Genomic DNA, 12,763 nt, shown 5'->3' with positions numbered 1-12,763 from the left:
AAGGTCTGATTTGATAGCTAAGACAGAGATGGTGTGATTTTTGCTCTGGTATTTAAAAGATTACACTGATTTATGTAATGGCAGTATTACAATAAAGAGTCTCATTTTCAAAGATGATGTGGCAGGTCAGATTTTGATGAAACTTGAAAGGCTGATGCCTCTTATAACTGACTGCAACAAGGCAGGTTATCATGAACTTTCATTTTTTTCTGATTCAGAGGAACCTGTTAAATAAAACTTACATCTGTTATCAAACCCTAGGACATGCAGCTACTGTAAGCAGAAAGCCTGCAGGGTGACAGTTTGGCTCATACTTGAGGTCATGTATGAATTTATAGTTATATGATCTGAGTTGCCCTTCTGCGAACAACTTTTGAATCATAGCCTCGTCACCAACAGAGGTGGTTCACAGACCGATAGTTTCCATGACAACATTATTTGATAAGCTCTCTCAAAGCGATCAAAAGGGGGAATAAAAAGCCACCTACTTAATAAGTCATAGACTGGTGAGAGCAACTCTATCACTGCTTTGTGCAATTTGGACGTTGGTTTTTCACAGTGACAGAGGCTTTATTCAGGTGGAGGGTAATTATGTCTTTGAGAATCGAATCCAATTGCATCCGGTGTACACAGCATTCATATCAAGGTACTGCCACTGATGTGCTGCCATAAAGTGTCAAAACACATCAGGAAGAGTTAGAGTGAATGACAAGTCACGTGAGATGAATGATAAGAGCAACACAGAAAGATGAAAGGTGACGACGCAAATAGTTGTACTAAAAAATAATATTCCTATAACTTTTTGTAGTAGATTATGTATCAGGAGGGTACATTTGAAGAAAAAGGTATGGGTCAGGATTAGTTTATCCATCAGATACAATGCTGTCAGACTGTTCCTTATGACATTCAAAAAAAAAAATGCTTGTCCAGGAATCTTATCACACACCCTCTGTCTCTTTCTCTCTCCCTCTCATTCGGCCAACCACAGAATGTTTTCTGACCTTGCATACAGAAATATGTAAGACTTTGCATTGCATCATTGAGAGCGTAACACACTTTTTGCATATTTTTGTTACAGGGCTCACATGCCAAAAAAAATAATGTAGTTACTCTATATATACCAGAGTTAGAGATGATTCGTCAGCATCAACAATGTAATGAATTGACTGCATATTGGATGACACCACTTTATTAATGCAACCATGGCAACCTGAGGACCAGGATCCAGCGTCTTGATAGGCTGTTGATGCTGCGACTAGGCAACCTGGTTGCATAATGCCCTCAACCATGACTTTGATGTGTTCCTCTTTATATCTTTCTATCTACAGTGAATGTTCATGTAATGTGTTGAGACAGAGAAAAAACAATGTTTGCGTTTAATGTTGAGATTGGTAAAACAGATAACGGAAAAGGCCAAGGTTCAACCACTGTTTTCACTACCTAGAGGCATCAGTCTCTATATCAAATGTGCATTCTCATGTTATAATAATATTATCCAATGCTCATACAGACAACACAGCAAGATAACAGTGAAAACAAATTAGCACCGTTTCAGCATGTTTGCGTGTTTGCAGGGTGGATCAGCCCAAAAACTTTGCAAAATAATTCCAGCAGACTTGAGCAGCAGAGACAGTTTAGCTTCTGTCAGAGCCATCTTGTACCCCTTTAATCAAATGTGTTTGGACTGTGTCATAATTTTTTTTAAAACTGGTCTTTGCATTTGAGAACACAGAGAACAGCAGCATGATGAGGAAGAGAAGAAAAGATGTAGTGTGTGCGTGCTTGTGTGTGTGTGTGTGTGTGTGTGTGTGTGTGTGTGTGTGTGTGTGTGTGTGTGTGTGTGTGTGTGTGTGTTTCTGCGCAAGAGCTGGTGGCAGTGAGTGGGTGGTGGGGGATGGGGTTGCAGAGAGAACAAGAGTGTAAATGTCACTTTAAAATGCAGTGCCTTCCCGCTAACACATGGCCATCACTTCACCCTTTAAAATCTAATTATCATTTGGTTCCTTATTAGAAATACTGCATGGATTTCATAATAAAGCGTGAGGAATCATAATGCTTTGAATCATAAAAGGGAACAGCCATTTCTGTACATTTTCAAGGAGTCTGTTAAGAAGTTAGAGACTAATGATGACATATTATACATTTTTCCTGAGATTTAAAGGTTTCGCTGTGAGATTCTACTGTTTATGAGCCACATAAGCAAATTATTCTTCTATGGATTTACACAGCAAGCTATGGGAGCTGCAGTTATTAAGAGGTGACTCTCCTATGTGTGTGTGTGTGTGTGTGTGTGTGTGTGTGTGTGTGTGTGTGTGTGTGTGTGTGTGTGTGTGTGTTTGTGTGTGTGTGAGTGTGTGTGTTGGAGTGCAGAAGAAGGAGGTTCACTGGTAAGAAGGAAACAGGGGGCAGGGAAACAGGGGGCAGAGGAACTGACCTCAGAAGAGGGTTATTCCTCTGCTCTTAATTACCAGCAACTCCGAGAGAGAAACAAAAGATGTTCATCTGCTCTGCAAGTACTGTGTGCCCCCCCCCCAGGCATTTTGTCACTTCCTCATTAACTGCTGTGGAAAATGGGAATTTTCACCTGCACCAACTTCCAAGATTAGTCATGAATATTTCAGTGGCATGTGAGGTGTGTGCCATGGGTCACAGGCGGTGGAGAAGACTGACTGGATCAGCACTTTACAGTGTGTAGCTGAATTGAATACATGTTGTGGAGAGTGAGTGTTGATTTTATTCATAGTGAGAAGGTGTCCAAAACGATTCCTACATGTAGAGTGAGATTATCAGCACTCACTGTATTACGACGTCTTATATTCAGCATCCCACAGAGCCTGATGGCCTCATTAGAAAGCAGTTACAGATGGGAAAACCCATAAATATGTGCACGCAGATTGTTTCACATGGATTTCAGCTTGCCCTGGATGTTCCGGGAAGCGCTGACCTTGTCACGCAACACATATTTCATACTTCGACAAATTCAATATGGCCCTGAGTGGAATCAGTGTGCGAGCAAATTGTGCTGAAGATAATGTATCAAATCACTGGCTAAATCCGATTTCACAAACACATCCCCTTGAGGTAAGATTCAGATAGCTTGACTGCTGATCCTTACTTGCTCACACATATTTACACACACTGAGAGTGAGAGAAGAAAGAGGCAGCAATACCTTATTGAATTCCTATAGATATCAGAGAAATTGCATTTTTAAGGGAAGGAGCATCTGTCATTTTGCGACTATTCATATAACAATGCCTGCTTGCAATGGATTTTCTATCTATAAATGCATATCTTCCAATAACAGTCAGGCGTGCTGAGGTGGAGTGCCGTTATTCCATCAATAAACCTTTACTGACCCGTTAATCCCAGACACATTGATCTTGGATTTAGGGATGAAGGAGGGAGATTACCTTTCAAATACACCATGATTTTCCCATGTATCTTTGCACACAATATGGCCAAAGAATAGAGTGATATGTATTTAAAATCTAGTACGCAGGAGAAATCTAATTTGCCGCTAACATACAATCATCCATTCTCACCAAAAGCACACACTTCGTCAACATGACAAATTATAAACTGGAAAATGGAGAAGAGGAAGCTTCCCTGGATCTAGTCTTGTGGATATATTTAGGGCAAATAAAGCCTATTCTCATTACACGTTTACTTGAAATCCACAAGATTAAGAAAAAACCTGAGAAAACCTGACACTGTGCATTCTCATCGATTGCTCCATCCCGCAATCCAGCGTGTTTACCTGTCAGCCCACTGTACAGTAAAACGCAAACCTCCCTTCAGCCAAAGGTCTCAGTCAGACGCTGTAGCTCTGTGTTCCTCCAAAACATAGAAACCTTTCAGGGCAAGATCTGGCAGCGAGCAAGAATATGGAGAGTTTAAGACTGTGAACCCACAAAGAAAGATGGATTAAGAGTTCAGCGAAAGTACACAGCGACTCTGCAGGAAAATACAGTTTAAGGGAAAAGTAACGGTAAAGTCAACATGAAAAGTATGGTAAAAATTGCCAGTATGACTACTAGAAAAGGGCACTATTGGAAACATATGTAAATAAACTTTACTACTTGCAGTGGATCCAGGGCTGTACCTGACGACGCATAAAAACATCTTGCCCACCCATAAAATTCTAAACTAAAAAGTCCCCCAGAGCATTCACACGTACTCACACTCCTGTCCGTGCACTCAAACTGGGTTTCCTTTCGCAGTTTCTTCTGCCAATTCTAAGGTTGTTCATCTGCCCTCCACTGCACCACTGCATCCTCAGATGAGCGCTGCAACCATTGTCGAGTTTGGTATTTACTGGGTCTGTTTTCAGGAAATGAACAAATCCCCGCACTCTGAGTCTGACACTGACCAGAGCCCCTACTTTCTTCCGCCTACTCAGCTTTTATATATCTAACTACTAATATCAAACTAACTGCCAGTGATTGAAAGTGAAGAATTACAACCTTTACCTGCTGAGCTGCTTCGAATGTACATCTACCAGTGATACCGCTTGGGGGCGTCAGTGCTCGCCAGACTGGGTCACGTACCAGAGTCAGACTGTACAATCAGTGCTTGTTAGCCCATGGATACTATCCCTGGCTAACAGCAGAGTTCGGTGCTGTATTTTGATTTATTTACCAGAAAAGTTATGCACAAGGAGAATCAATACAATTGTTGCAGTAATTATAGTAAAACACTTCATGATTCTCAAGTTATAAGCTTAATGTAGCCTACAACTAAATATTTTGTGGGGATACTAAAAAGTTGCACAACCTCCAAGACTAGCAAAAAATTTGACAGAGATTGACCAAAGCACTACGATCAACTCACAACCCACTTGTGCTCTTGGTATGTCATAATAATAATAATGCCTTTATTTGTCTGTAATAGTATTTGTATTTTTCACCTTAGTGTACCATTACAAGGTCATCACATTTCCTGCCCTCATTCCGAACATAATTATAAATGTCTTGATTCCATTTAACCTTTCATGTGCTAAGTGACATTTGAGCCGGCCTTGTACTCGCATCCCTTCGAGTCTGCAGAAAGATAAACCACTGGGAGTAGCCTGAGGTAGCGGGGAACTCAGTGACTTAGTTAGCAAAAGCCCCAGGTGAGCAGTGTCAGTCACTAACTCCCCACAGAGCCCCCTCGGGACCTGAGACCACTTGAGAAACAGGCCTTATGGGTAGACACACTCGCACACATACCTCTACTCATTGAAGAGGGAGAAAACTATTTTGTCAAGGCTTTGTAACAATGTTTTGGTGACTGGTGAATTTGGGACCATGTATTCGTGATCTTATTTATCAGAAGGCTAAAAATCTTCACATTTTCACTCCCAACGAGTAGCCGTGAATCAAAGACTGTCTTCTGCTTGTTTTTGGCTGTTTACCGAGATTACCTCAGGATGTTCACACGAACAAGCTAGACTGAACAAAATCATCAATAATGCAGGTTGTTGAGTTCCACGAACGTTCTCACGCTTGCCCCTGGGAAAGATCATCCGTCATCCAGTGTATCTCTTTCTATTGTTCTGATCTTTTCTTCATCTATTTCTGCCACGAGCCAGACATGCAACACCAACATACAACATCACTTCACTTGGCTCTCTAACTCTCAGGCACAATCTATATTAAGCCTTATAACAAATACTTTTTTTTAAAATTTCACCACTGTTCTGCTGATATTATGACCCATTTGACGTCTTTCTTTTTCTTTGTGCCCTCTGGCCACAAATACTGTTTATCCCTCAGGCTGTCCAGCTGCTTAATGACTGGTGGTGGGGGAAAAAAAAACACTCCTCTCAGAACATATTTTTGGTTACAGCACAAGTCACAGCTTATGTGTTTCTTCTGTTGAATCATCATTTGTCCAGCATTGGTCAACTTTGGGCAAATGCAGAGCGTGACATCCGTGCAGATCTGGAAACATGTTGGTGAAAACATTTGGCAACAGTTGTCAGTGTTTTATCATTTGGACCATCAGGAACGCAAGACCACAATAAAGCCAGCAAATGAAACCCACAACAGATGCTGACCATGAAACCTTAGTGCCAGCGCACCTGAGCAGTTTCCGACTTTGCTTTGGGTACCACAGAGGTAAAAAAAGGTTAGATGAAAAAGAGCTGATGAAAAAGATTAAGGTTATACTTAAAGCAGGATTGTGCACAGTGTGGGATGTTGTTTCTGTAATCATTACATTCTGCGATGTGTTGATGGAATAAGATTCAACCTTCTCTTCAAAGCCTGTTTTACTACTGCATAAACATAATTCATTTGAGCTGGAGACATACAGTGCAGACACACCAAACCATAAAGGAACATCTTAACTCCTTTATCCTTTATCCAACTCTCAGATATAATAAGCTTAAAGCTGTTAAAATGTAAACCGCAAGCATTTATAATGATGTAAACACAAGGGGCTCCGGATCTGAAGTAGAAAAAATAACCACCCTGCCTTTTTTAATACCTAAGACTAATGGGCAAATTGTTGTCATGAGACAGTGCCAGACTCGTGGGCAGCAGATAAGGATTTGAGCATTTGTTGCGCTGTTGCAGCAAAATTCCAGCTCAAAAACACAGATTTCTTGGTAAAGAATTTGTAAAATGAATATTGATAAGGCAGGTAGAGGCTGAGAGTAAAAAAACAACAATGATTATATCTGAGTCATACAGCACCGTACTAACTTGCACACGCCACCCACTCTGCTTTGACCTTTGAATACAATGCATCATTTTGGTACAGTATATTTTTATGTTTCTTGCACTTCCACTCTTCCTGATGCAAGTAAATTAGCCAACATTAAACTCCAAATCTGCGGTGCATGCAGTTGTTGACTTCAGCGCTGTCACTTTCAACCCTGCAGGTGAAATGCCAGCGACCTACCAAAATGAACAAACACACAATGGCATCCACAGGGGGTGCTGTCTTCAGGTATGAATTTTGATCCCGTGACGAGTCGCCCCCTGTTGATCCTCCGAGGTTGTTTGTCTGGTAGGAACTTGGGGCACAAATTCCGACAGACAAACTCCACCAGGAGTTTCTCTTTTTGACAAATGGACCCCCTGCTACCTGTGAGAGCTCTGATGTGCATCAGTGGCTGAATGTTACCAGACCCCTCCAAGCATGGATGGATTATAAAACAATGACCCATGGGGCACAGACATGTAAAAGGCCCCCCTGCCCTCCTACACAGGAGCAAGACACCCAGACTGAAAGATTCTTTGTGGTCGTTCTGCACCTTTGAGGTTGTTTTGCCTCTCTTTGTAATTGCTATGTGTCGTTTTGATTCATTTTGTTTGTCTTTGTAGTCATTGTGTGTCTCATTGCGGTCATATTGTTTCTTCAAGATTGTTTTGTGTCTTCTTGAGGTTATTTTGCTTCTCTTTGATTGCTTTCTGTCTGTGGTCGTTTTGTGCCATCTTGCCTCTCTTTGTGGTCATTTTGCAGCTCATTGTGGTAGTTTCACATTTTTTTTGTAGTAGTTTTGTGTCTTCTTTGTAGCTGTTTAGACTTTCCAACAAGAAATATCAACACACTTCAGCCTTAGGGATGCACACTGATTTAAGCGAACCGGGTGCAGAGGAATCCCACCTGCAGGTGTTGGAGCAGAGGCAAAGCTCACATTTCAGCTGTGAGTTCCCAAAGTAAAACATATCCACTACCAGTGGAAACACTGCAGGTGATGTGGGATGCTCACATGAACCGAGAGGCAAGAAAAAGCAACATTGTAGGGAGATAATGTATATTGTAAGAGTGAGTAAAAGCTGAGCAAAGATGTAAATTTAGCCTCCTGAGCTAGTCTGCTGCTCGCTGCACCCCACACAGTGTCTGCATTACAAGCAGCTGGTAGGTTATGAGATGTGGTTTACGTCTGCATGTGGGCAGATTGTAAGTTTTTATTCAAGGATATGAGAGGCTCTTCATTGACTGGGGAGATGGACTGCTTTCATACAGCCAAAAGTCACAAGTTAACATCTGAAAGTGAAAAAAAAATCATATATATATATTAGATTTTTTTTTCACCTTCCTGACTTACAATAGACCCAGATTCTCCTCAAGACTTTGTGGCTGGTTGCCATAGTTATGAGAAGCTGTGGAAAAACACAGCTGAACGATGAAATTATTAATAAATGAACAAAACAAGCCTCCTGCGTAGAGCTCGTAGAGTATGCTAATAACATCCTGTCTAAAAAGACAATACACAGTGGATGCAAAAATCACATGGCTGCATAAATAAGTCACTTGAGTCTTTGCTTTGGACGCTGTCCATTTTGTGTTTCATTAACAGATTAGTGTATTTTTGGCCACACGGATGGTTCATGTGCTGAAAACAAACTCTGAATACCCTCCCTCTACTGAGATATTTTGGCGACATTTTCAACTGTCCTTAATCCAAGATTCACAATAGCATGATTCACCAAACAGTGCCCAGTGCCTCTTTTTATTTTAGGTTTATGTTTAAAACTGATAACCATGCCTCATTGAGAACTCATTGTTCTGTGTGTAAACTGATACAACAATAGAGTAATCTGCAACCCAATCCTCTTGACACAGATACGACACTGTTTGATAAGGCAACAAAGATCTACAGAACTGGAGGAGGTCAACATAAATGCACTTTTACTATTTATTTTTCTATTTGGATGATGACTGTAGTAAATGGCTATTCAGTACAAATGCTTTAAATTTAGCAGGAAATCTGGGATTATTGATGCATCTGAGGCAAAGAAAAAACTTAGTGGGAGAGTCAGAAAGGAAAGAAACTAATTGCTCTTAAAGGGATAGTTCAACATGTAAGGAAATTAGTTTATTTGCTTTCTTTTGGAGACCTAGATGAGCCGATCAGGACAACTCTCATGTTTGTGCAGGGGCAAGAGCCAGGAACCAATTATTTTAGCTTACCATAAATACTTGCAGCAAGGGAAAACAGCCAGCCTGGCTCTGTCCGGTTAAAAAATATGCCTACAGACACCTCTAACACTGTATTCACATTTAGTAGAAAAAAAGGCATCTATGTTGCACGTTCCACATTGCTCCATGAGTCTTGGGGGTAGTGACTGTTCAGCTAAATGGCAAATGCTAAAGCTAATTTCTCTTATTTGCTGTTATATCTGTTCTGATAACCGGCTGAAATGTAAAAAAAGCAGTTTGTAGTTTATGAAGGAGTTATATGTAGTAACTATTTCTTGACAAACAACAGGTTATCAATCCGCCCGGCACTTCTGTGGAGATGCACACTGCATCTCCACTGGTTGCCTGGCTACCTCATTGTGATGACAAGCCCTCGGGAATTCACTGCACCCAGCTGTTGCTATTATGTTTTGGGGGTTTTTTGCAGAAAATTAAACAAAATTGATATATCCTGTTAATATGCTTTGTGTTGGAAGGCATATTTTTTAACCATGTATATTTTGAGCCAGGCTATGTGTTTCCCCCTGCTTCCAGTCTTTATGTTAAGCTAAGCTAAATGCTTATTCTTAATGAAGAGACATGAGTGCAGTATCAAACTTCTCATCTAACTTTGGGAAAGAGAGCAAATAAGCTTTTTTTCCAAAATGTCAAAGGATTCTTTTGAGACCCTGTGAAAAGACCCAGCCTTGGAAAATCTACTTTAACTGCCACTGATTATGGCCACAAAGTGAGGTCCAAAAGAAAGCAATGGACTTTAGTCAGGAGATCTGGGAAAGTGGAGGTTGAATTTGTTGAAGGTTTATCACAGTAAACTACATCTTTGAAGAAAGGTATAGTGGTGTTCATTTGTTGATATGGTGTATTAAGAAAGAGTTCAGACCACTCTTTTTTTTGTTGTTATTTTGCAGCCTTATGCTAAACTCATTTGAATTTATTTTTTCCTCATCAATCTACACTCAATACCCCCCAATGACAAAGCAAAAACACGATTTTAGAAATGTTTGCAAATTTATTAAAAAGCAAAAACTGAAATATAACATTGACATAATTATTCAGATAATTTGCTATGACATTTGAAATTTAACTCAGGTGCCTCCCATTTCTCTTGATCATCCTTGAGATGTTTCTACACCTTGGTTGAAGGTGGTAAATTTATTTGATTGAACATGATTTGGAAACACACACCTGTATAAATAAGGTATCACAGCTGACAACGCATATCAGAGCAAAAACCAAGTCATGAGGTTGAAGGATATGCCTGCAGAGCTCAGAAACAGGATTGGGTTGATGCACAGATCTTGCGAAGTTTGGATCCACCAGGACTCTTTCTAGAGCTGACCACCAGGCCAAACTGAGTAATCAGGGGAGAAGGGCCTTGGTAAGAGAGGTGAGCAAAATCAAGATGGTCAGTCTGTCAGAATTCCAGAGATCCTGCGTGGAGATGGGAGAAACTTCCAGAAGGACAACCATCACTGCAGCACTCCACCGACCTGGGCTTTATGGCAGAGTGGCCAGATTGAAAGCCTGTCCTCAGTGAAAACACATTGGAGTTTGTAAAAAAAAATAAAAATAAAAAGCACCTAAAGGACTCTCAGACTATGAGAAACAAGACTCTCTGGTCTGATAAAACCAAGGGTGAACTGTTTGGCCTAAATTCCAAGTGTCATTTCTGGAGAAAACCAGGCACCACTCTTCACCTGCCCACTACCATCCCAGCAGTGAAGCTTGTTGGTGGCAGCATCATGCTGTGGGGGTGTTTTTCAGCAGCAGCCAAAGGGAGACTGGTCAGGGTGGAGGGAAAGCTGAACAGAACAAAGTACAGAGATATCCTCTATGAAAACCTGATCCAGAGTGCTCAGGACATCACACTGGGCCGAAGGTTCACCTCCCAACAGGACAATGACCCTAAGCACACGGCCAAGACAACACTGGAGTGGCTTAGGGACAACTCTGTGAATGTCTTCAAGTGGCCCAGCCAGACCCCTGACTTGAACCAAATCGTATATCTCTGGAAAGACCTGAAAATTGCTATCCACCAACGGTCCCCATCTGACAGATCTTGAGAGGATCTGCAGAGAAGAGGGCTTTAAGTAAGTTCTGAGTAAAGGGTCTGAATACTTATGTCAATGTAATATTTCAATTTTTCCTTTTTAATACATTTCCAAGAACTTCTAAAACTCTGATTTTGCTTTGTCATTATAGGGTATTGACTTTAGATTGATGATGGAAAAATGATTTAAATTTAAAACGATTTTAGCATAAGGGTGCACCATAACAAAACATGAAAAAAAGTGAAGGGATACTGAATACTGAATACTTTCTGAATTCACTCCAAAGTCCCTCGGTGGCAACATCAACCACGTACTAAACCGCATCTGCTGCAGCTGCCCATATAGTCACATAGACTCAGGCCCAAGGACCAAACCAACAAGGAGGTACTTACCCACAGAGGACAAGTGATTCACTGAATAATTCAACTTAATCAGGCCAGTTTAAACATTAATGGGTGAGTAGGAGTTCCTCTCAGCACCTCCCTGGGGACATAAAGTAGCTGAGGAGACACTCTAATTGCTAACTCTTGTCCAGTAGAAGTCTTTAATTAAAGTCAGTGGAAAGTGCTGGAGCTTCCTTGGAGCTCAGCCTGTCGACCTTCGGAGAGTGGCAGAGGGTGACAAGCAAAGTGGTCCCCCTATTGCCCACTCTCTGACAGCCCTGTTAAAATTACATGGAGGGATACTGGACTTGACTATATTAAGCCATAATAACTGAGTCAGTTCTGATGTCTAAATCCACTCGCATCAAGTATTATTACTGTATTTGATGTGCTACAGTTATTGAAAGGCAAACCATAAAGTCACATCTACCATAATCTTTGCTGCCCTGGATTCCCTTAATGACAGAATATCTTTTCAAGGCTTGCTCTAGGATTGAGAAATACATCTGCATATTTTTGTTGGACGAATTATATGAATGATGAAGAATGTTTTTATTGTTGTTTATCAAAACAACCACAACAATAAAGAAACAGTACATTATATCGTCATAAATGTGACTGATTGAAAAAGACTTACAGTTAATATGGCATTTACAAATAATCAGACATTAAAGGCTGATGTCGTGATTCTCTGATGTTCCTGGAAATTTATAGTTCTGGTATGTAGTGCAGGCTGTATTGTAGGGCTGGGCAATGCCACAAATTTTGGTTTTTACCATATACCAAGTAATCCCATGGCCAAAATCACCAGTATCAATACAAATATTTTGTATTATTAAAAATTAACTTGTACTTTAATGTATAAAAGAGTCAGTTACCTCAGAAATCATTGTATGTATGTCATTATTTACAAGGTAAGGTTTACCCATGGCACCGGATGCACTGGCACTGATGTAACAAAATGCTCAATTCTACCCACAGTGCATTTTTAAAAATTCTTAGAAATGTGTGAGAGACAAAGCTTGAACAGCATAAATAACAGCTCATAAATTAGACAGCATTTTATGCGAAACAAATGAAACAACAATTTTTGGCAAATCAATATACCATCTATATCAGTAGTTGCAGAATAAACAGAAACTAAAGAGGGGTAAGAGTTGCAGAGTTGGACATTTATCAAACATTATTACTGCAACAACACATCACAAGAATATGCTAGTTTGCTAATAACTGAAAGCTGTGTTGGAGGCGCTACATTAAATATACAAGGCCAACAAGGACTTTCACAGTAGGAAATATTTATTGGAGAAGTGAAGGGAGCATGTAACTCCCTGTTCAATCATATGTTTTAGTTCCAGATCAATTTTATGTAGAATATTGTGAAATAAGATGAATGTTTCATGTGGCTTTCG

This window comes from Xiphias gladius, chromosome 21, assembly GCF_016859285.1.
Source record: "Xiphias gladius isolate SHS-SW01 ecotype Sanya breed wild chromosome 21, ASM1685928v1, whole genome shotgun sequence".
Taxonomy (NCBI): Eukaryota; Metazoa; Chordata; class Actinopteri; order Istiophoriformes; family Xiphiidae; genus Xiphias; species Xiphias gladius.
Note: the sequence above shows the minus strand (reverse complement) of the source record.